The sequence below is a fragment of the Heloderma suspectum genome, chromosome 1, assembly GCF_057233095.1.
Source record: "Heloderma suspectum isolate Gila_16-S chromosome 1, 16-S_ref, whole genome shotgun sequence".
Lineage (NCBI taxonomy): Eukaryota > Metazoa > Chordata > Lepidosauria > Squamata > Helodermatidae > Heloderma > Heloderma suspectum.
In genome coordinates, this window is record NC_139458.1 from 348537371 (window position 1) to 348561210 (window position 23840).

The window sequence follows — 23840 nt, forward strand, 5'->3', positions numbered from 1 at the left end:
CTTGGCAGCTGCCCGACCATGCCTACAACATAAGAACATAATAGCCATGCTGGATCAGACCAAGGGTCCATCTAGTCCAGCATTCTATTCACACAGTGACCAACCAGCTGTTGACTGGGAACTCACAAGCAGGATATGAGTGCATCAGCACCCTCTCACCCATGTTCCCCAGCAACTGGCAGAGGCATTGTGCCTCTGATACTGGAAGTAGCGTATAGCCATCAGGACTAGTAGCCATTGATAGCCTTTTCCGGGAATTTGTCCAACCCACTTTTAAAGCCATCCAAGTTGGTGGTCATCACTACATCTTGTGGTAGCGAATTCCATAGTTTAAGTATGCACTGTGTGAAGAAGTACTTCCTTTACTCTGTCCTGAATCTCACACGAGTCAGCTTCATGGGATGACCCCAAGTTTTAGTATTATGAGAGAGGGAGAAAAATGACTCCCTATCCACATTCTCCACACCATACATAATTTTGTACACCTCTATCATGTCTCCCCTGACTTGCCTTTTTTTCAAGGTAAACAATCCCAGCTGTTGGAACCTTCCCTCATAGGGGAGTTGCTCCATTCCCTTGATCATTTTAGTTGCCCTCCTCTGCACTTCTTCCAGTTCTACAATATCTTTTTTTTAGGTGTGGTAACCAGAATTGTACACAGTATTTTAAGTGCAGTTGCACCACAGATTTGTATGAAGGCAGTATGATATTGGCAGTTTTATACGCATTTCCCTTCCTAATTATGCCTAACATGGAGATTGCCTTTTTTACAGCAGCTGCACACTGGTTGACATTTTCATTGAGCTGTCCACTACAACCCCAAGATCTCTTTCTTGGTTGGTCACCGCTAGCTCAGATCCCATCAAGTTATACTTGAAGTCAGGATTTTTTGCCCCAACACACATCACTTTACACTTCCTTACACTGAACCACATTGCCATTTGGATGTCCATTCCCCCAGTTTGGAGAGCTCCTTTTGGAGCTCCTCACAATCCCTTTTCGTTTTTGGTGTCATCACCAAAATAATTTGGCGTCATCCACAAACTTGGCCACTTCGCTTCTCAATCCTAATTTCAGATCATTTATTAATAAATTGAAAAGCATTGGTCCTAATACAGATCCCTGTGGGACCCCAGTATTTACTTCCCTCTATTGGGAGAATTACCATTTATTCCTACTCTCTGCTTTCTGTTTTTTAGACAGTTACTGATCCATAAGAGGACCTTATTCCATGACTGCCAAGTTTGCTCAGGAGTCTTTGGTGAGGGACTTTATCAAAAGCCTTTTGGAAGTCCAAGTAAACAGTGTCTACCAGATCACCCCTGCCTACCCTTGATGCCATCCCTGTGCATAGGCTTCTCCACTGCAAATATCCACACATGATATGTAAACATCTGGGGTGAGATGAGGAAGCTGAGGTAACTTGAATGTGGGGCTGGCAGTGTGGTCCCAGTGCCCCTGCATTGTATGGAACCCCATTTGTATTTATTGTGTGGAGCTCCATTTGCATATGGACTATGTGAAGAGGGCCAATATGTGCAGTAAACCTTACAGTCTAAGGAGGCAGATCTGGGGTTAATTTTAGACAAATTGGTAGTCATGTGAAGTATAGAAGTTTCAAGTTTAGGTATTTTAGGTATTTAGAGCCAGTGTGGTGCAGTGGTTAGAGCATTGTCCTGGAACTTAGGAGATCTGGGTTCTAGTCCCCACTTGGCCATGAAGATTCTTTGGCCATGAAGCTCACTGGATGACTTTGGGCCAGTCACTGACTCTCAGCATAAGCCACCTCACAGGGTTGTCATGTGGATAAAATGTATAGGAAGAGAAGCATGTAAGCCAACTTGAGCACCTTGCAAGAGGGGGAAAAACACGGGATATAAATGTAATAATAAATAAATAATAAATATATTTTAACTGGCATACACTTATTGGAGTTTTTTCAAAGGCCTTTGTTGGAAAATAGTATTAACCAAATCATAGCAGAATTTATTCTGATATTTCTATGCCATCCCATAACACCTGAAGCATCAATTCTATTGCCCTGATCCTGCAATCTTTGATCAGCACATGGAGCACCTCTTCCCACCAGGGATGCTCCATTCACTTCAAGAGATGGGGCAGCTCTATATGCACAAAGATATGAATAGATATGCATGCAGCTGCCTCCTTTACTGAAGTAAATACTTGTAGCCTATAATTATAGGAACTCCGTGGCTGCAGTCCTATATACACTTACCTAGACATCTCATTACTGAGTTCAATGGGATTTACTTATTGGCTTATTTCTGAGTAGGAATGCATAGGATTGCTCTGTCAGTGTGCCTTGCAAAACACATGGGACTTTGGACACATGTGGCTGCTTAAAAGCAAGTTCTGGTGACAATCCCAATGGCGTTGACTTCTAAGCAATGTATTTGAGATCAGGGTGCCTCTTGTGTAAACTGAACACTTTGGCTGATTAATTAGTTACCAGTGAAATAAAATTGCTCATGCTGGGCAAGATCTGTCCTAAGATACCAGCACATTGAGTTCCTTTTATTTCAATAATAGAGTTTAAGGTATGCGCTTAACTCTCCTATTGAAATCAATGGGGCTTAAACCTTTACATTTTAAGAGGGCAGCAAACAGCAATTACATAGAGCATCTCTACACCAGCCTAAAATCCCTCATTTAAAAAGGCACTTTCTGCTTCCGTTTTAAATTCAGGATCATGACGGACTCCCTTTACACATGCTTCCTCCCCCCTTTCTCCCTCCTTGGGCTGATCTACATTTACGGGTTTTTTCGCTTCCAATGAGGTTTCACCTCCCATCTTTCACACTACACAGAAGCTGCCTCGAATTGGAACCGTAATTTCCCGCTTCCGTGCTCCCGCTTTCAATACCCTGATATCCTGGTATTTCCCCTTAATGTGCTCTGATTTTCCACCTTTGCTACCATATCTGGTCATAGTCCCCTCCCCTGCCTGTCCATATATGGTGGTGTTTGTACAGAAATATTGGAACAAGGATAACTGTTTTGGCAGTTGGCCTCTGTACACCACCACATTGAAGTTGAAAGGAAGCACACCCAGATGGGAGTGAAGTCAGGACTTTCAGCTGTAATTCAAGGGGTTTGACAAAAGTGGGGCACTAACCATTCAGGAAGGAGAGCCAGTGGCATACACCCCCTCCATTGTTGGTGGCTCATAAGTAATGGAACAAACCAACATCATTTCAAACTTAAGGGTCGCCTTTAATACCTGGAGGAAAATCCTTTGCAGTCAATGACTGCCTGAAGTCTGGAACACACGGACATGACCAAAGGCTGAGTTTCCTCCCTCAAGATGCTTTGCCAGGCCTTTACTGCAGCGGCCTTCAGCTGCTACTTGTTTGTGGGTCTTTCTGCCTTCAGTCTTGTCTTCAGTAAGTGAAAAGCATGCTCTATTGGGTTGAGATCAGGTGACTGACTTGGCCATTGAAGAACATCCCACTTCTTTGCCTTGAGAAACTCTTGGGTAGCTTTTGCTGTATGTTTTGGGTCATTCTCCATCTGCAATATGAAACGGCGTCCTATCAGTTTGGCAGCATTCGGCTGAATCTGAGCATAAAGTATAGCCCTATACACTTCAGAATTCATCCTGCTGCTTTTATCAGCAGTCAGGTCATCAATAAACACCAGTGACCTGGTTCCATTGGCAGCCATACATGCCCATGCCATAACACTGCCTCCACCATGTTTGACAGATGATGCGGTATGCTTTGGATCATGAGCTGTTCCTTTCCTTCTCCATACTTTTCTCTTCCCATCATTCTCGTACAAGTTCATCTTGGTTTCATTAGTCCAAAGAATCTTATTTCAGAACTGGGCAGGCTTTCTTAGGTGTTTGCTGGCAAAGGCTAATCTGGCCTTTAGGTTCTTGAGCGTTACCAGTGGTTTGCACCTTGTTGTGAAGCTTCTGTATTTGCATTCATAAAGCCGTCTCTTGACTGTAGGTGTTGACAATGACATGCCTACCTCTGCAAGAGTGTTCTTGACCTGGCTAGATGTTGTGAAAGGGTTCCTCTTCACCATGAGCAGCATTCTGCGGTCATCCACTTTAGTTGTCTTCCGTGGTCTGCCAGGCCTTTTGCTGTTGCTGAGCTTGCCAGTTAATTCCTTCTTTTTCAGGATATTCCAAACTGTTGTATTGGCCACTCCCACTGTTTTTGCTGTCTCTCTGATGGGTTTATTTTGTTTCCTCAGCCTAATGATGGCCTCCTTCACTCGCATGGACACCTCTTTGGCCCTCATGATGGGAGCTCCAGTGAACAGCTACCAAATGCAAATGTAACACTCAGAACCACCTCCAGGCCTTTTATCTGCTTGATTGGTCATGGGGTACCCAGGAAACAGGCCACACCTGGCCATGCAGCTGCTTGTCAACCATTCATTCCATTACTTATGAGCCACCAACGATGGGTGTGTGTGTATGCCACTGGCTGTCCTTCCTGAATGGTTAGTGCCCCACTTTTGTCAAACCCCTTGAATTACAGCTGAAAGTCCTGACTTCACTCCCATCTGGGTGTGTTTCCTTTCACCTTCAGTGTGGTGGTGTACAGAGGCCAAATGCTAAAACAGTTATCCTTGTTCCGATATTTCTGGCCCTGACTGTATTTCCCTCCTGTCCAATCACAGCTCTCGCTGGCCCCATGTCGTCTTCTGGCTACTGATTGCATAGCTTCCTCAGCACTCAATGTTTCCTCAGCAACAAGCAAAGGGCTGGATGTGCACACGCTTGTCTGATCTTGGAAGCTAAGCAGGGTCAGCCCCAGTCAGTAGTTGGATGGGTGACCGCCTGGGAATCAGGCTTCCTGCAATGAGCAGGGGGTTGTTCTATCCCTTCAAATTAGACTAAGTTTTACCCCCTTCTATCCCCCGCTTCGGATTTTTTTTTAAATTAAAGTGTTATCTTCGAAGAATCGATTTTTTTTTTCTAATTCAGGCATGATCTTTGACGATTCAAAAATTCGAAGATTTGAAAATGGAATAAAGGTCATTTAGTGTGGGAGACGCCCTGGATGTTAACGATGTCATCTAAAGGACCCACAAACTTCTGTTAGTAACCAATCTCAATAGTGGGATAAAAGCTCCATGTGAAGAAGTCCATATTCTTGTGTGGGGTGTCTTTCAGAAAATATGGGTTTCACACTAAAGATGTTAACCTGTGAACATTATAGCCCTACTTAAAAGCACTCAAACTTTGGCTAGATTGAGCCCAATTTATATTGTAGATCAATTTTTATATAACCAATAAATAAAATTAAACTGGATTAATCTTCAACCCTGCATTTAATGGCTCTTCTTCTGCTTGAATCTATTGCTACTGATCTATCATTTTTAATCGCCTGAGGATATTGTTCTTGGCTTGTAAAAATTAAAGAATGATCTGCAGGAAATTTCTACTGCTGTCACAGGATTTTACTGCTTCTCAATAATACTGATTTTGTTGTTGTTGTTCCCAGCATTGAGAAAATAATTTCTATCAATAAGTGGAGCTGATAAGCTTTGGAGTGGAAAAAATAAACAAAATGGAACAGCTTGTTGTTCTACTGTTTGAGGATATCTTAGAATTCCTTGGTCTCATCCTAAATGAAAATATCAGTACTGCTTTTAGTGAAGTAGAAGAAATCTTCTTTTTGACTTCAGCATGACCTGTTACCTAGCTTACGTATGACCAGATACAACTAGGGTGGCCACTTATGAATCGCCCAAAACAAGGACATCCATCACCAAAAACAGAGACAAAAGAGGACACTAATTTGAATAAAGTTTACATATATATGTATAGATGCAAATTTAGAAATTATTATAATTTCAGTCAAAATCCAGTGCATCTTACCATAGCATGAAAGACTATGACCAGGTGACCTGTGTGCCTTGCTCAGTCTGCTGTCGGGGTGCTGTTGCTGAGCAACTTCAAGGCCCAGCTCTTCCTTCTGCTGGTACTTGAACAGAAGAGGCCTTCAAAATAGAGGGCAGCCCTCTGGCAGCCCTTCATGTAGAGGACTGTCCTCTGTAAAAGAGGGTTCATGGACATCCTACAATTATTCCTTGGCAAGACTTTCACATATCAAAGGTAGGGAATGACAAAGCATTTCCTGGTTGTCACAAGCAGAAAATGGGACTGAATAGGTGCAAAACCAGTAGCCTTCATAATTAATAATAAAGTGGCTAAAGCAGTGCTTGGATACAATCCAAAAAATGACAGAATGATCTCAATTCGAATTCAGGGTAAGCCATTTAACATCACAGTGATCCAAATATACACCCCAACCACAGATGCTGAAGAAGCAGAAGTAGATCAGTTCTATGAGGATCTGCAGCACCTACTGGATAGTACGCCAAACAAAGATGTTATTTTCATTACAGGAGACTGGAATGCTAAGGTGGGTAGTCAAACGACACCTGGAATTACAGGCAAGCATGGGCTGGGAGAACAAAATGAAGCAGGACATAGGCCGATAGAATTTTGCCAAGACAACTCACTGTGCATAACAAACACTCTCTTCCAACAACCTAAGGAACGACTTTATACATGGACTTCACCAGACGGTCGACACAGAAATCAGATTGACTACATCCTTTGTAGCCAAAGGTGGCGGACATCTATGCAGTTGGTAAAAACAAGACCTGGAGCTGATTGTAGTTCAGATCACGAACTTCTTATTGCACAATTTAGAATCAGACTAAAGAGAATAGGGAAGACCCACAGATCAGTTAGATATGAGCTCACTAATATTCCTAATGAATATGCTGTGGAGGTGAAGAATAGATTTAAGGGACTAGATTTAGTAGATAGGGTCCCGGAAGAACTATGGACAGAAGTTCGCAACATTGTTCAGGAGGCGGCAACAAAAAACGTCCCAAAGAAAAAGAAAACCAAGAAGGCAAGATGGCTGTCTGCTGAGACACTGGAAGCAGCCCAAGAAAGAAGGAAAGCAAAAGGCAACAGTGGTAGGGGGAGATATGCCCAATTAAATGCAAAATTCCAGAGGTTAGCCAGAAGAGAGAAGGAATTATTTTTAAACAAGCAATGCGTGGAAGCGGAAGAAGATAATAGAATAGAAAGGACAAGATACCTCTTCCAGAAAATTAGAAACATCGGAGGTAAATTCCAGGCAAAAATGGGTATGATCAAAAACAAAGACGGCAAGGACCTAACAGAAGCAGAAGAGATCAAGAAAAGGTGGCAAGAATATACAGAAGATCTGTATAGGAAGAATAATAATATCGGGGATAGATTTGACGGTGTGGTCAGTGAACTAGAGCCAGACATCCTGAAGAGTGAGGTTGAATGGGCCTTAAGAAGCATTGCTAATAACAAGGCAGCAGGAGACGACGGTATCCCAGCTGAACTGTTTAAAATCTTGTAAGATGATGCTGTCAAGGTGATGCATGCCATATGCCAGCAAATTTGGAAAACACAAGAATGGCCAACAGATTGGAAAAAATCAACCTATATCCCCATACTAAAAAAGGGAAGCACCAAAGAATGTTCAAACTGTCCAAAAGTGGCACGTATTTCACATGCCAGTAAGGTAATGCTCAAGATCTTGCAAGGTAGACTCCAGCAATTCATGGAACGAGAATTGCCAGATGTATAAGCTGGGTTTAGAAAAGGCAGAGGAACTAGAGACCAAATTGCCAATATCTGCTGGATAATGGAGAAAGCCAGGGAGTTTCAGAAAAACATCTATTTCTGTTTTATTGACAGTTCTAAAGCCTTTGACTGTGTGGATCATAACAAATTGTGGCAAGTTCTTGGTGGTATGGGGATACCAAGTCATCTTGTCTGCCTCCTGAGGAATCTGTGTAATGACCAAGTAGCAACGGTAAGAACAGACCACGGATCAATGGACTGGTTTAAGATTGGGAAAGGAGTACGGCAGGGTTGTATACTCTCACCCTACCTATTCAACCTGTACGCAGAACACATCATGCGATGTGCTGGGCTTGATGAAGCCAAGGCTGGAGTTAAAATCGCTGGAAGAAACATTAACAATCTCCGATATGCAGATGATACCACTTTGATGGCTGAAAGCGAGGAGGAGCTGAGGAACCTTCTGACGAAGGTGAAAGAAGAAAGTGCAAAAGCTGAGTTGCAGTTAAACCTCAGAAAAACCAAGATTATGGCAACCAGCTGGATTGATAACTAGCAAATAGAGGGAGAAAACGTGGAGGCAGTGACAGACTTTGTCTTTCTAAGTGCAAAGATTACTGCAGACACTGACTGCAGCCAGGAAATCAGAAGACATTTACTTCTTGGGAGGACAGCAATGACAAACCTTGATAAAATAGTGAAGAGCAGAAACATCACACTGACAACAAAGGTCCGCGTAGTTAAAGCAATGGTATTCCCCGTAGTTGGATGAATCAGAGGTTGGAATTAAGATTGCTGGGAGAATTATCAACAACCTCCGATATGCAGACGATACCACCCTAATGGCAGAAAGCGAAGAGGATCTCAAGAGCTTCTTGTTGAGGGTGAAAGAGGAGAGTGCAAAAGCTGGTTTGAAACTCAACATTAAAAAAACTAAGATCATGGCATCTGGCCCCATCACTTCCTGGCATATAGAAGGGGAAGAAATGGAAGCAGTGACAGATTTTACTTTCTTGGGCTCCAAGATCACCGCAGACGGTGACTGTAGCCATGAAATTAAAAGACGCTTGCTCCTTGGGAGGAAAGCTATGGCCAACCTAGACAGCATAGTAAGAAGCAGAGACATCACCTTGCCGACAAAGGTCCGTCTAATCAAAGCTATGGTTTTCCCAGTAGTAATGTATGGCTGTGAGAGCTGGACTATAAGGAAGGCTGAGCGCCGAAGAATTGATGCTTTCGAACTGTGGTGCTGGAGAAGACTCTTACGAGTCCCCTGGACTGCAAGGAGGTCAAATCAGTCCATCCTAAAGGAAATCAACCCTGAGTGCTCATTGGAAGGACAGATAATGAAGCTGAAGCTCCAATATTTTGGCCACCTAATGCGAAGAGAAAACTCCCTGGAAAAGGCCCTGATGCTGGGAAAGACTGAAGGCCAAAGGAGAAGGGGACGGCAGAGGATGAGATGTCTAGATAGCATCACGGATGCAATGAATATGAACTTGAGCACGCTCCGGGAGAGAGCGCAGGACAGGAAGGCCTGGCGTGCTATGGTCCATGGGGTCACGAAGAGTCGGACACGACTGAACGACTGAACAACAACAACAATTCCCCGTAGTAACCTATGGCTGCGAGAGCTGGACCATAATGAAGGCTGAACGAAGGAAGATAGATGCTTTTGAACTGTGGTGCTGGAGGAAAATTTTGAGAGTGCCTTGGACTGCAAGAAGATCAAACCAGTCCATCCTCCAGGAAATAAAGCCAGACTGCTCACTTGAGGGAATGATATTAAAGGCAAAACTGAAGTACTTTGGCCACATCATGAGAAGACAGGATACCCTGGAGAAGATGCTGATGCTAGGGAAAGTGGAAGGCAAAAGGAAGAGGGGCCGACCAAGGGCAAGATGGATGGATGATATTCTGGAGGTGATGGACTCGACCTTGGGGGAGCTGTGGGTGGCGATGGCCAACAGGAAGCTCTGGCGTGGGCTGGTCCATGAAGTCACGAAGAGTTGGAAGCGACTGAACAAATAAACAACAAAAAGGTGCAAAACACTTTACTGAGAGGAACACTCTTCTGTTCAGTTGTACAGACATTTGAATGTGGTGAGATATGGGCTGAATTACTACAACCTGAGTGTTTTCTATCAAAGCAACATGGGACTGGACCCATGTTGCAGCTCTCATGTTCTGCAGCAGAACAGAAACCACTGAAGGAATGGATTTCCCCTCTCTCTTGCAGCTCCCGGCAACCTTCAAATCTGTTCTGGAGGACTGGGGGACCCTCCAGAGCAGACTGGGGGCGGGGGTGCAGTAGAGGAGAAGTCCCATTACATTAGTGGAAAGGAAATCCACTTGCCTGGTGTAGGATGTAACCCAGAAGAACTAGTTTTTCATTCACATGATGCAACGCTTCAGTGGTAGGGATGTCAGAGAATTCTGCCATGGACTCCAGTGAGGCTGGATTCTTAAGAATCCGGCCCCCCAGAATCTATGGCAGAACGGCCCCCTCCCGCCCGCCACCCTGCGGAATCCCCCCAGGATGGAGTGTACCTGGCGGCAGATGCAGCAGTTCTGGCGGCAGTGGATGCGGCGGCAGCGGCTCCAGCTGGTCGCCTGACCGCTGCTGGGCTGCTGCAGCCGCAAATGGAGGCTGTCGTAGCAGCCGCCATTTGCGTGGCTGCCTTTCTTCGTGATAGGCTATGTAAGTATTTACGTAGCCTATCATGGCAAAGAGCAGGGGAGCACATGGCAGCTGCTGCACCATTTGCGCCCCTGCTCTTTGCCGTAATAGGCTTTGTAAGTATTTACGTAGCCTATCACGGCTTGGCAGCCACGCGAATGGTGTAGTGGCTGCCATTTGCAGCCACAGCAGCCGGAATTCCAGCTGCAGCTGGCCCTGGCTGGCGGCTCCGTGGAGTCGCCGTGGAGCGAAGCCAGCCAAGGAGGATTCCGGGGGGAAGGACAGAGCTCCTCCCCCCCACCGCAGATGCCCTGGAACGGAGCCAGGTAAGTGTTTCGTACATCCCTGGTAAAAGTACCTCAGGTGATTGTACCTATTTTAATTCTGCCTGCTATCTAAACATTTATTTACCACATATGGTAAATAGGGTTGGATCCAGATTTAATAATCCTTCATTGATCTACTGTAAGGGCAGGATCCAGCCATAGCCTTGTGCACACTGCCAGGCCCGCCTTCCCAGTCACAAAGCTTCACTTTGTTTGCAACTTTGTTGCAATGTTTCCCCAATTGCAGCTTCTCCTTTTCCAGTTTCGACAGTGCTTTCCTGGATCTCCCACCAAACCTGCCCCTTCCAGAAATGAGCATTTCTGCTTGTTTGGGGGCTGCCACCAAAGTCCCTATTTATCATCGCTGTAGCATGGGGCTCTGTGCTGTTTCCACTGAGCTCTAATCAAATTATTTTCTTGATGGCTGGGTGGAGTCCGAGTGGAGTCTGGGCTGGGTCTGAAAGTGTGCCATTTGAATTGAGGGGGAATGTCTGTAAGTTCTGATGTAGGCATTCAGAGGCAAGCCTCATTAAACACAATGGGAGTTACTTCTGAGGAGACACTAATGGGTTTGTTGTGGGAAAGAGAGTAATAAAGACAAAGACAGAATCCAACCCCATTGTAACATTCAGGATAGCTATAATGAAGCTGCAAAGTAGTACTTTCTTCCTAAGTCAATCCATCGGAGCTTGGCTTGCTTGCTTAAAGGCACTTAAGGAATTGGGTTTTAATGTGTGCTATTTCAATTGGGGGAAATCTCAGCCTCATCCACCTCAATGGGAGTTACTTTTGAGGAGGCATGAATGGGTTTGTTGTGGGAAAGAGAGCGAAAGCAACCCCCATTTTAACACACAGGATCTCTATATGGAAGCTGTGTAGGAGTTATGTCCTAAGGCGATGGACCAAAGCCTTGAGATAGGGCTTAATTGCATTTAAGGAATTGGGCTTTGATATGTACCCTGTCAATTGAGGGGCTTCTCTGTTATTTCTGTGGTCATTGAGAGGGCAAGCCTCATTCAGCACAATGGAAGGGGAAAAAAAAACCTGACTGGGGTCATGGGCTGTGTTCTAGTGCTTATTATCAATGATATTTTAAAAGTTGGTCCCTTGGCATCCTGCTCCAAAACGATGACGAACCTTCCAGAAAACAGGCAGGAAAGGGTTGGGTCACTGACATCAGAGTGGCACCCGCAAAGGCTGGGCTACACGCCCCATGGGTAGGACTATGATACCGGATCCAATGAGATTGTGGAAACAGGTCAGTAATGGAGCTGCCATAAGCAGGAAAAGTCGGACTATAAGCAGTCTCAGAAGAAGCAGTTTTTCAGCAATAAAATGCGGGGCTGGTGCTGAATGGTCACGATGTCATGGAAACACAGAGCCCTTGTGGCACAGCCAGGTTGGTGTAAATCACTGGTGGAAACACAGCCTAAATTCCTTTGAGCTGAGTGGGACCTACTCCCAGGAAAATGTGTACAAGACTGCAGCCTTAATCTCTCCCTCTAAAATCAATAAAAGTGTTCATCTTTGGCTGCATTGTACCAAGTTTAAATAGTTTTATTTTACTAACAACTGAAGTATGTATATTCTATCAGCCAAAGTATTAAATTTACAAGATCCTTTTATTTGGGAAAGTCAAAAGCAGTCAAAGACAGTACTGTGCATGTTTCTTTTTAATGTCATGGAAATTGTGAGGTCACATGGTCGAGGTTGAGATTGTTACCATATTTGACTGCTTCCTCCTTTCAGAAACTCCTAGCATGTGTTACCTTGGCATTTGATCTGTATCAAAAGGACAAATCAATAAAGGTGATAATTTGCATTTCATAAATTTGTGGATGCAACAGTCTAGTTCAGCAAGAAATGTGAATAATCAGTGGTTTAAAAAGATAGCTGGCAGAAATCTACTCTGGGAGCAAAGCATTAATGGGATGTTAATATCTTATTTAGTAGAATCTTCAAAAGTCCAGTGGGATTTTCCTGAGTACTCTAATGAAGAAATAATCCTGAAATTAGAGTGTCTGTAACCTAATATCTAGGGACCGCAGTGGCTTAGTGGTTAAGATGCTGAACTGCTGACTGGAAGGTCGGCAGGTCAGCAGTTCGAGACCCGAGTGCTGCGTGACGGAGTGAGCTCCTGTCTTCAGTCCCAGCTTCTGCCAACCTAGCAGTTCGAAAGCAAGAAATTGCAAGTAGATACATAGGTTCCGCCTCGGCGGGAAAGGTAACAGCGTTCCGTGCACCTCAGTGTTCAGTCATGCCGGCCACATGACCACGGAAGTGTCTTCGGACAGCGCTGGCTCTTCAGCTTAGAAACAGGGATGAGCACCGCACCCTAGAGTCGGACACGACTGGTTGGGGACACCTTTACCTTTACTTTTTTAACCTAGTATCTACCTGAATTTATCTTGATTGGATGTCAGAGAAATGTGCAGGTTGGGATCCTTTGGATTTTCTGTTATGTCTATTCTCATGTTTTAATAACTTGGAGATTTGCAGCAATAATTTGAATTTAAGGCAGCAATCCTATGCCCAGTTACCTGGGAGCAAGCCCCGTTGACCTTACATCTGTGTAAACATGTTTAGTAGGAGGAGGGGAACATGTGGCCTGCCAGATGTTATTGAATGGCAACTCCCATCAGCTCTAGCTAGCATAGCCAATGGTGAGGGATGACGGTTGTTGCAGTCTAACAACATCTGGAAAGCTACACATTCCTCTCCCCTGATGCATAGGATTGCACTATAAGGATATGAAAGCAAGGCAGGATGTACAATAGCTTTGTAAATGATTCCAATATAAGATTATCTCAGTCATAATTTACTAAACGAGGAAGGCTTAAATGGTAAATCGGCTTTCCCTTGAATATGGCTGAGACATGATAGCTTTTAACTGAGAACTGGATATTATGTTTCAGTGAAAGACTTAGTAATTTAAAGAAAATTGTTGGAACCATCGCCTTTTTCAGTAATACACACTCTTGAGACGTGAGATGTATAATACAGTGTATTTTTCCTTGAAGCAAGGCTGCTTTTTGGCCATGCTCTTCCAGAGGGAAAACTGCTGAGGCTAGTGGATCAATAGGATGAAGGCCTCATAATACTTCTAATACTGCAGCAACAATATACTGCACAGATGCAAGAAAAATAAACAAAATTCAACAGGAACTTAAAAGATGAATTATTCAAGGACAACGGCTGAGAAAAGGTTTATATGTTGGGTGCCCATATTTCAATGCAAAGAAACTGTACTCTATATAACGTACATGCTAGCAATGTAACTCCATGTGCCTTAAATGTTTTAAAGTTCATTTCCCTCCTCGGCATTCTGCTGCTTCAGCCTCTCTCTGCTGAGGCTTTTCTATTTTAGTTCACATGGGTCATGTGACCCTGTCAGCCAATTACAGAAGAACAGAAGTAATGGAAACTTCTTTCTGGGATAAAAGTAAGTCAAAATAGCTCAGTCTTTTCACGTTCTGTTCTTCATGCTCACCTTTTTATTGCTGTTCTTACTTTCAGCATGCTAAGCACAACTCATGGTACCCAGGGGAAAAATTAAAAGGTTCTTTAGATTGTGTTTTTGAAATGTCACTTTTATTTATGGATCTTCTTCGGTATATTGCAGTGTGGTCGAGCCTTTAAAAAGAGCAAAAAAAAGTAAGGGAATGCATTTGAAATGGTGAGTAATTTACACAGAAGTACCCATTTCAGCATTTTTTTTTTCTGTATCTGGTCCAATAGCTTGACAATTACCATTTCCCAAAGATTTCTGTGACAGCCTCGCCCCCGCCCCCCTGACCAATCCAGGAGGAAGAGAGGAAGTGACTGCAACAAAGATCACATGATCTGGTCTTAACTTATTGCACATGAAGTTGCAGTCTTAAGAGTATTCTCTCTTACTCCGATATTATTATTTCTAAGTGATTTCAAGACTAACCTTAATTAAATGATTGGCACGTTTAACTTAAGAAGACATTAAGTAATACAGAAGTGATTTCAGCAGGTTTGGGAATGTCATAACTTTCATGTTCATGAGATAATCTATCAGGGATAAATGTTACAGCATTTGGACACAGTAAGTGAATGTACACAGTAAGAGCTTGAATTAGAGAGGACAAGTTTGATTTCTTTCTTCTTTTTTGGTTTTGCTACATTCCCAGATTACTGTCATGGTCTTTTACTAGGCAGATATCTTAGGGACAGTTTAATAAGATCATGTCTTTGTGAAATTTTATGTCTCCACAACTAGATTTTCCCAGAATAATGTTCTGTCCCCCCCACCCCCAAGCAAATCACATTGATACTGTTAACCTTAAAATGCAACTAAAAGTTTTGTTAACCCTAATGCAAGACCCTTTATTGGACTGACACGTGTGTGAAACAGTATATGTTAATAACGTAACATGTAGCAGATTTTTTTTAATCACTGAGTATTTAAAATGATGCATTAGTGGATGTTCTTCAGTAGGCTGTTTTGGTTTATTAAAGAGCACAATAGTTTACATGCAATTAACATGCATGTTTTTCATTATCTAAACATCAGCCAAAGGGAAGTCTGAGTGGTCTCTGGGCTGTGGAGTTTGGGGAGGGGAACTTTAACTCTTTCTCTCTCTACCATGGTCCTGATAAAAACTGCCTCTCCAAAGCTGCTATTTGCATTTCAAGGGAAATTCTCACTAGTGCCAATTTAGATTTTCCCTGAAAGACAAATAGCTGTTTCGGTCCAAAAGCTAAGGAGGAAAGTGCAGAGTTCAGTATTGGGTGCAGAATTCAGCATCCTTAGGGTTATATATGTACACATTGGCATGATGTCATGGAAGCTACATATTTGGTCATCTTTGGTGCAGAAATTGAGTTATCTTAGCACAGACTTTTGACTTGGGGGGTATCCTCACGAGGATTTTACTGCAGTTCTACTCCGCCCCCAAGTCAATCATGTCAGATGATGCATGAAGCTAGCGTGGCATTTCTTGCCCTAAATCCATTTTTTTCTCATACTCATTTTGTGATTTTTTTTTTCCATGGCAGCAGCTTCAGTGCAATTTGGGAGTCTGTGCTTTGCTGCCGGCTGGCGGAAGCGGCACTGATTGGTGGAAGGGAAAGTCCTGTGCGGTGAGGGTGTGGGGAGAACATGTTTACCCGGAAGTAAGTCATTGCCTTTAATTACACTTTGCCTACAGGAGCAGAGGGGTTGGGATAATTCCTTTGCCAGCCCTTTCCCTTAAAACTGTTCTGTTGCAAACCTGGGCTGAACTGCTGCCTCTCCCTTTACATATTCATTTATTGAGCACTGGATAATCATGCTTACTTGGAAGTAGAGATTGGTGAACTGAGCCTGCAAATGTGCTGCTGCTACTCTCAGTCATTCACTGCCAGGACCAGAGCAGCATCTGCTATTATTATTTTTAGTAGTAGTAGTCGTCGTTGTAAAAAGGATCTGGTGCTTTGTAAACATCTCTCTCTCCTTCTTTCTCTCTTCCTTCCCTGCCCCCCTCCCTCAGACAGCCACATCTACAGGGGGAAAAGAGAGGAAAGGAGATGCAGAGCAGCCGTGGGTCTGCTATTATTATTATTAGTGCTGCTGCTGCGCAGTCATTCACAATATCAGTTTTCCATGATGGAGGAAGGGAGAGGAAGGAAGCCTGCACTCATTGGCTGCCCGTTCATTTCTACTCGTGGGACTCCACCCACCCCATCCCAAACTAATGCTGCTTCAGTTCCTGTTTGCCCTGCAAAAGCAGAGGAATACAGCGCTTTACTGGCTTGCGTGTGCCGTGGAAGGAGCTAATCCATTTCTGTGAAAATGCAGATTTTGCCCAATTCGCTTTATAAAGGTGTTTCCATTTAGATTGGCCTTTGGTTTATGTGCAGAATTGACATAGGCCTGACTGTATATAATACCTAGTCAAGCCAACAGTGCAAGATTATTCAGGCAAGTGTAACCTGAATCTGAGTAGAAGACATTGCATTTCAATTATAATGTGGTGAACTTGCCATTTGAAGCCAAGCTTTTCTTCTTCTTTTTGTAATCAAGAGTTTTCCTGATCATTTAGGGCTGATTCACAATTGATTTTTTAAAACTTAAGCATTTACATAGTTAAATTGCAAAATATACATGCACTGCTGTTTGTACAGCCTTTAAATAGCCAGGTTTTCTTACAAGAAACACGGAACTACAGGACAAGGCCCTCTCCCAGTTGCCAACTTAAAACTCAAAAATCCAAACTTAAAAATGTGGATTAGCTTTTACAGCAGCACCTCTACATACATATTAAAGTGCAGATATTTCCTTGGGCCCCAACTAGTGTTCCATTGGTGCATTCAACTGACAGGGCAATCCTGCTAGTGGAATGGAGGCGGAAGCAATTTTGGCAGCCTCTTGTACCTTCAAAAATGTGCTTCAGTGGGTTGGGGGACCCTCTGGAACAGTGTGGCAGTGGTGCAGAGGGCTGTAGAAAGGAGGTAACAGCAGGGATTCCTCTGCATGCCACCCAGCTGAGCAATGTGCAGGGGAATTCCAGCTGTTGTCTCTGATCACAGGTTGGCGATAACAAAGGGATGCGGGCAGTGGGGCACCCTGCCAGCACTGGGAGGAGCTGTACCTCCCAGTGCCAGCCAAGTCTGTTTGTGCACTGTGTGCTGTCCCCGTGGGAATGCTGTGAAGCCAGGGACTTGCCCTAGCTGCGCCTTCCCCTACTGGGGAGGACATGATGCAGGTGAAGTAGCCCTGTCTGAGGTGGCTGGAGCCTGGAGTGCTCCTCCAGCTATCTCCTCAGCTGGGGTGGCTTTGCTGCGTATTAACTTTCCTTGCTTCAGCCAGGGACTGGATTATATCAGGGGCATGGCTCATTTAGCTCCCCACCCTGAAACCATTCCTCTGATACAGAGGGAGCAAAAAAGTACTCCAAGAATGGGACTGTTCCAATTGCGAGTGGTTTAAGGGCTGATGGAGAAGATACTTTTAAAACCATGGGTGGCTTGCTGGCAGGGCCAAACAGGGTGGACCCCACTTATCTTGAGCCCCCCTCCCCACTTGCTTCCCAATACTATTCTCCATCCAGACAGACCTTAATCACATCCACGTGATGCAATGTGATTCAACGTGGCAGCACAATGCACTGGGTCTTTGTGACTTTGCTTCCTGCTTTGGCTAGGGGGAGCGCTGAGCATGTGTGATAAGCCACACATGTTCAGAACATTCCCCTAGGAACTATGGGGTTTCCCCCCCTGCTGGCCAGCAACCTGTTGGCAGGAAAATGGCTTTCAGGAAGAGGCCAGTATGGCTTGTTTGTTGTCAAGATGAAAGCTGGGTCTGCTCAAGAGCATTCTCTACTGTGAGCCAGGGGGCAAAACAGGATTGGTTGTTCTCCTCCCTTCATCCCACTCATGACTGCAGGGGCACCAGGGAGCCATTCCTCAGCCATTCAGTCTTCTTCAAAAAGAATCACCCCATCTCAGTCACCACCAGAACCTGCACAGTGCCAGGGATGGGAAAGAGGAGCCAGACAGAGAGCAGCAGAAAGGTGGAGCAGCAGAAGCACTTGTCTTGAGAGAAGCAGCTCCATCTGTCATGGTCCCAGATGTCATGTCAAGAGCAATACGACAATGGAACCAATTACCTGGGGAGGTGGTGGGCTCTCCCACACTGGAGGCCTTCAAGACGAGGCTGGACAGCCATCTGTCAGGGATGCTCTGACTTGGATTCCTGCATTGAGCAGGGGGTTGGACTCAACGGCCTTGTAGGCCCCTTCCAACCCTACTATTCTATGATTCTATGATTCTATGTCGCCACTGGAGTTGTCTTCAGAGGAGGAGCCAGAACTTTCAAAGCCAGTTGGCCTTTCAGGAGACCCTGACACTAGCCAAGATATTGTGGGCCCCTCAGGAGTGATGCCTTTGAATCTGCCTTCTGGAGAGGCAGAGAGCTCAGCTTCTGAGGCAGAGGAAGATGCTGGGCCACCTCCTAGTCCCCAAGAATGCTGGTGCCTTAAGATCCATGATAGGATGGTGGCCAGGTGAAGGAGCACTTGCTTACTGAAGGGGACTACTTATGAGTTGGGCTTTCCTCAAGAGGAGGACATCTGACAAGCCACTAATGTGATGCAGCTGAACACTGGGTGGGGCTCTAGTAGCTCTGGGTATATCAGCTCTAACTGATAACTTGAGAGATGTTGGAAACAATGTATCTGTTAGCTTTAATGTTTGTTACTTTGTCCTGTCATTGATGCTCTGTGTTAGTGAACCTTGGACAGTTTCTTGACCCTGCTTCTGGACTGTGTAATGTATCTGACTATCTAACTCCTGCCTTAGCCTGAACCCCATTGGACTGAAACCTGCATACCTGACCATTTGCTTGCTAAATTGACTACTCCATTGTACAGCTCCCTGTATTTGCTTGCAAAGAGCCAGGACTCAGTCTAGAGCAGGACACCATCTGCTTCTGTCAACAAAATCTTTCCTAGATGAATGGGAGGAGGAGGAGGAGGAAGAGACAGAGAGACAAACAGAATGGAAGTGTGTGTGTATGTCTGTAACAAAGAGAGACAGGAGGAAAGGGGTTGATAGAATATGCAGTGCAATCCCATATAGGTCTATTCAGAAGTAAGTCTCACTGAACACAGTGGGACTTACACCCATGTAATCATAGGATTAAAGCCTTAAGGAGCAGGGGATAGATTTGGGTCTGTGGGTGTGAATGCTGTGTGTGAGTGAATGAAGGGGCAGCTATGAGTGTATGTCTCTGTGTGTATGATGGGGTGGTGGTGGTGTCTGTATGTTTTGCAGTGGCTTCTGGCTGGCTTCCTAAAGGATATAATAATTGTTACTACATGCAAAGGGATGGACTGTAGGTATGCTCATAACTTGCTGCCCATGATTTCTCCTGAGCAGTCCTATCCTTCTTACAAGATATGCATAATCTAGAATGTTGTACTGTGCTGCTTCTGAGTAGGCCTGCTTTGGTGGATGCTTTGTGGTAGATTACAAAGGCATGGATTTTTGGGTGCTTTCAGAATTTGTTCCTGTGTTTCAAAGGCTGCTTTTCTGTGTGGCCCTGAGGATATCATCTATCATCATCACCATCAGCTTTATTATGGCTGTGTGAATTCTCCCCGTCCCACTCATTTATTCAGTTTCCTTCTCTGTGATGTGTGTTGTTGCTAGGGATGTGAGAACTCACCCCCGTCTGGGTTCTCAGGACGCCCAGCCCCTGCCCACTGGTCCCCAGACTGTGCTTGACCCCCTCCTCTGTTCAGTGAGTGGCCCATAACTTACCTTGGCCCATCCACTGAGATTCCACCTCCACCACGAGCGCCATGTTTTTTAAAAACATGATGATCGTAAGTCTATGTGCACATAGACCTATACACAAAAAATGCTGTGAATTACCCAGGCAGGAGGAGGAGAAGATGTGGCACATGCCCCAGCCACTAGCCATCTCCTACTTGCAAGCAGGAGATGGCTAGTGGCAGGGGTTCCAGCCAAGGCCCCACCCTGCCTGGTCGGCTGTCAAGGACAGGACAGCCAACCAGGCAGGAGAAGGAGGTGCCGCTGCGCATGCCCCAGTTGCTCTTGTTTTTGGGGCGCGCACAGCAACACGTCCAGGCTGTTCCCGGCCACTTGCCGAGCTCTAGGTTGCTTGTCAGCCGGGCCCATCAGTTCCCTGGAGTGTGGTGAGTGGGGGGCAGCTGCAGGGGATTTTGCTGGCTTCCCAGACTAAATCAGGCGCTCATGACATCCCTAGTTGTTGCTGGACTGAAAAAATGTCAGGCTTCAAAGGAGTGCTCTCCTGTGGATTATTATTGCTACTGTTGTTCTTACAATGAGCAAAAGAATGGATTTTGGTTGTTCTGAGAACTTGCTGTTGTGTCTGACTATGGGTTATGTTAACACTGCAAAGTAGTCCATACCTGTTATACCCATATTGTTGGAAGGGAGAGTAGCGTATGACATCACTGCAGTGTAGTTCAGAGTTAGTATCTAGTCTGCTAGTAGGTTTAAATAGTATTATTATTATTATTATTACTACTACTACTACTATTAACAACAATAATTTAGGGGAATATGGAGTTGTGGGGATGGGACAGGACTGTGAAGTATTTAATGAAAAGGATATTTTCCTTCATTTCCCTCCTTAAATACATTCTGTATTTAATTTTCTTCTGACCTCACTGTTTACAAGCCCCCCGCTACCACAATCTGTATTGTATAAAAACCTGAAAATCCCTATAATACCCCATGAATGTGATGAAATGGGCTATAGTCCATGAAAGCTTATGCCAGAATAAATGTGTTAGGTTAAAATCCTATCCATATTTAGAAAGAAAAACATCCTACAACTCCCAGTATTCCCCAACCACCAACGCTGGCTGGGGGACGCTGGGAGTTGTAGAACTTCGTTTCTGTCTAAACATATGTAGGATTGTGCCTTTAGTCTTTACGGTGCCACAAGACTCTTTGCTGTTTTTCCTGTAAATAAAGTTTATTTGAATTGATGTTCATGCATAACATGGAGGTATATGGGTGAGGCATATGAGAACCAAGCAAATATTTTCCAAATTTTTAATGTTTAATACGAGTTATACAAGTTGGTATTAGTCTTCAGGTTTCCTCCACAGGGCCTGTAATAAGATAAATTTCCAACTGGGGTGCAGCATGCTTCTTGTCTCTAGTCCACATGAATGTAAATATGTGCATGCAGTAATGTAGGGGACCTCAACCTTTTTGGACTTGTGGGCACATTTGGGAATTTGAGAAACTGTTGTGGGCACCACCACAAAATGCCTCATCAGTGGATCGCTGCTTTGGCATCTACCTGTTGGCAGTATGGATGTTAGGCTGGGTCTTATTTAGACACTGCAACATCTCTTTAACAAGGGATTGTCTAATTCATCTCATTGCTGATGGTGCAATACAGCTAATGTTTCTTTTGAACATACGTTTAGAAAGGGGTGCTTGGTGGAGAGGGGCTAACATCGAGGGGTTGAGCATCTTTACCTGCCTCAACCCCCCCCCCCCCCCGATAAAAGCTGCTGCTTGAAGACCAGTGCCAGAAGGGGTGCTTGGTGGACAGAGCTGACTAATGTTAAAAATGTGTAGGTATGTGGGACTTGAAGAATGACTGGTAACCTCCCCAGGTGAGAGATGGGGAAGGAACTATGAGAGGAGATGCAGGTGAGAGCTGGGAGGAAGGAAGGCTGTCACAAGTGAGAGGTGTGGCTGCCAACCTGTGCTTGTAGGCTAATTGTGGAGAACCCTTGTGAGGAATAGAGCACAATACAGAAATATAAATTCATTTATTTATATTTCTGTATTGTGCTTTATGCTCTCCTCTGCTTAGTGCTCAGTTGTTGGATTCATTTACCTTGTTTGTACTCTTGTATTAGATACTGTATGTATTGGATATTTCTACTATGTATTTATCTGCCAACACTACGGTTATTTGTAATTGTTTCTATTGTATTTTTGAATATTGTTATATATATTGCTCTTTGATATTTTGTAAATTATATTTACTGTTCATTTGTTATGCTGTAAGCCACTTGGGGCGCAATTTTGTGGAAAAGCGGCATATAAATAAATCATTATGATGATGTCTAGTAGTTGCTTCTTTTTGAGGAGAGCTTATTACACAGATAACTTTTGAACTGGAACAGTCTTTAATATTCACTGATATGCATGCTCTTTTAAATGAACTACGGCTGTGTACCACTTCAGCCTGAAGCCCAAGTAGAAGCAGGCCACTTCGGGCTCCTTCCGAGGTGAAGCGGAGGGGGCATGAAGTGAAGTGAAGCAGGTCAGGGGCTCTCTGAAGCACTCTGGTGTGCTTCAGAGATTCAGCAGCCCAGCCACGCCAGCGCCTCCAGCTCTTTACCTGAGCCATCACAGGAGGAGTCACCGTTGTTGCTATTGCCGCTGCCTCTGCTGTCACTCCCACCAGCTCCTGAGCCCTGGACACAGGCCGGTTCTTGTTGCAGGGAGTCACCATTTTAAAAATGGTGACTCCATCCAACAAGAACCGGCACGCATCCAGGGCTTAGGAGCTGGCAGCAGCAGCAGACAATGGTGGCGATGGAGGCGGTGATGGCAGCGACAACAATGGTGGCTCCTCCTATGGTGGCTGCCGCCGCATGTCCCAAGGGCCCCAGTGAGGAGCTGGGGGTTTGCGCTGCATGGCAGGGGCAGAGGGGCCCCCAAAGTGGTATCCGGCCATCCGAATCCTGCTTTGGGGCTGAGGTGGATCAGCCCCCCCCCCCGAATTAGCCTGAAGCAAATTGGGCCCACCTTGGAAGTCCCGAAGCTGCTTCTGAGTCGGTTCAGGGGTCCATGAACAACCCTAAAATTAACTACCTGCTTCATGAAAATTAACAAATGGAAGAGGAAATAGATTATCTGTGCAGTTTTGACAGCTAAAAGACTGATATTGGAAGGATAAACTCTCATCTTCTATAATGTAGTGGATTCAGGACCTCATAACGCTTTCAATATATGAACAGGTGGTGCATGGATACCACCTCCAAATGGATACTTGGTTGGATAGAATATAGATATGGATCTCTCTCTCTCCCAAACCCAGAATATATTCAATCTCAATTTGTAAAACATTTTATTGTCTTCTTTACTTAGACATTTAGAAACCAAGTTCTGCCTAAAAATGGTACTCACTGCAATTTGCAGAACAAACCTAAAATCACAATAAATTAAAACAAAAGAAACCTCAGCAAAAAAAGTATTTTCAAAAATAGCCAGTTCGGTCTGATGAAAGAATTAATAACCAGATTAAAAGCACCTGTACTTGAACTATCTATTTAGCCAGCAAAAAATACTTTAAAAATGTTTCACTTGTTCCTGAAATGCCACTGTAGGAGCCCTAGAATTCAAATAGGCAGCCATCACAGCTGAGCTAGAATGGGAGTAATATGCTAGCTGCACTTTGTTCCTGTCAGGAGGGAAACTGCAGCATTCTGCATTAACAGCAGCTTTTGAACCATCCTCAAAGCTGCATGGCTCCATGTGGAGTTCACTGTCTGCAATAATCCAAGCAGGAGGTTACTGAAAACGGATGACTGTGGCCAAATTCTCCTGTATGTACAAGGGCAGCCTTTCAAAGTCTCAGCCAAATTCCAAACCCAACTCCATTCTATTTCAGATGAGAACTTTTCAGCCACCCCTTTTACAAATAAAATAAGAACCGAGCAAGCTAAAGGCTCACAGGAAG

The 23840-nt window shown here is 44.5% G+C and overlaps 1 protein-coding gene across 2 annotated transcripts in view; it reads left to right on the forward strand.

Annotated features, from left to right (window-relative positions):
- The window catches only part of ESR1 (estrogen receptor 1), a 347108-nt gene that overhangs the window by 23907 nt on the left and 299361 nt on the right, over positions 1-23840 (forward strand). The window contains exon 1 of one of the 2 annotated variants that reach the window (XM_084827852.1): positions 15728-15769. The exons of the other annotated variant lie outside the window; for it this stretch is intronic. The gene's annotated coding sequence lies outside the window, so the exon portion shown is untranslated. Of the gene's footprint in view, positions 1-15727; positions 15770-23840 lie in introns of those variants that run through there. 2 annotated transcript variants of the gene reach the window in all.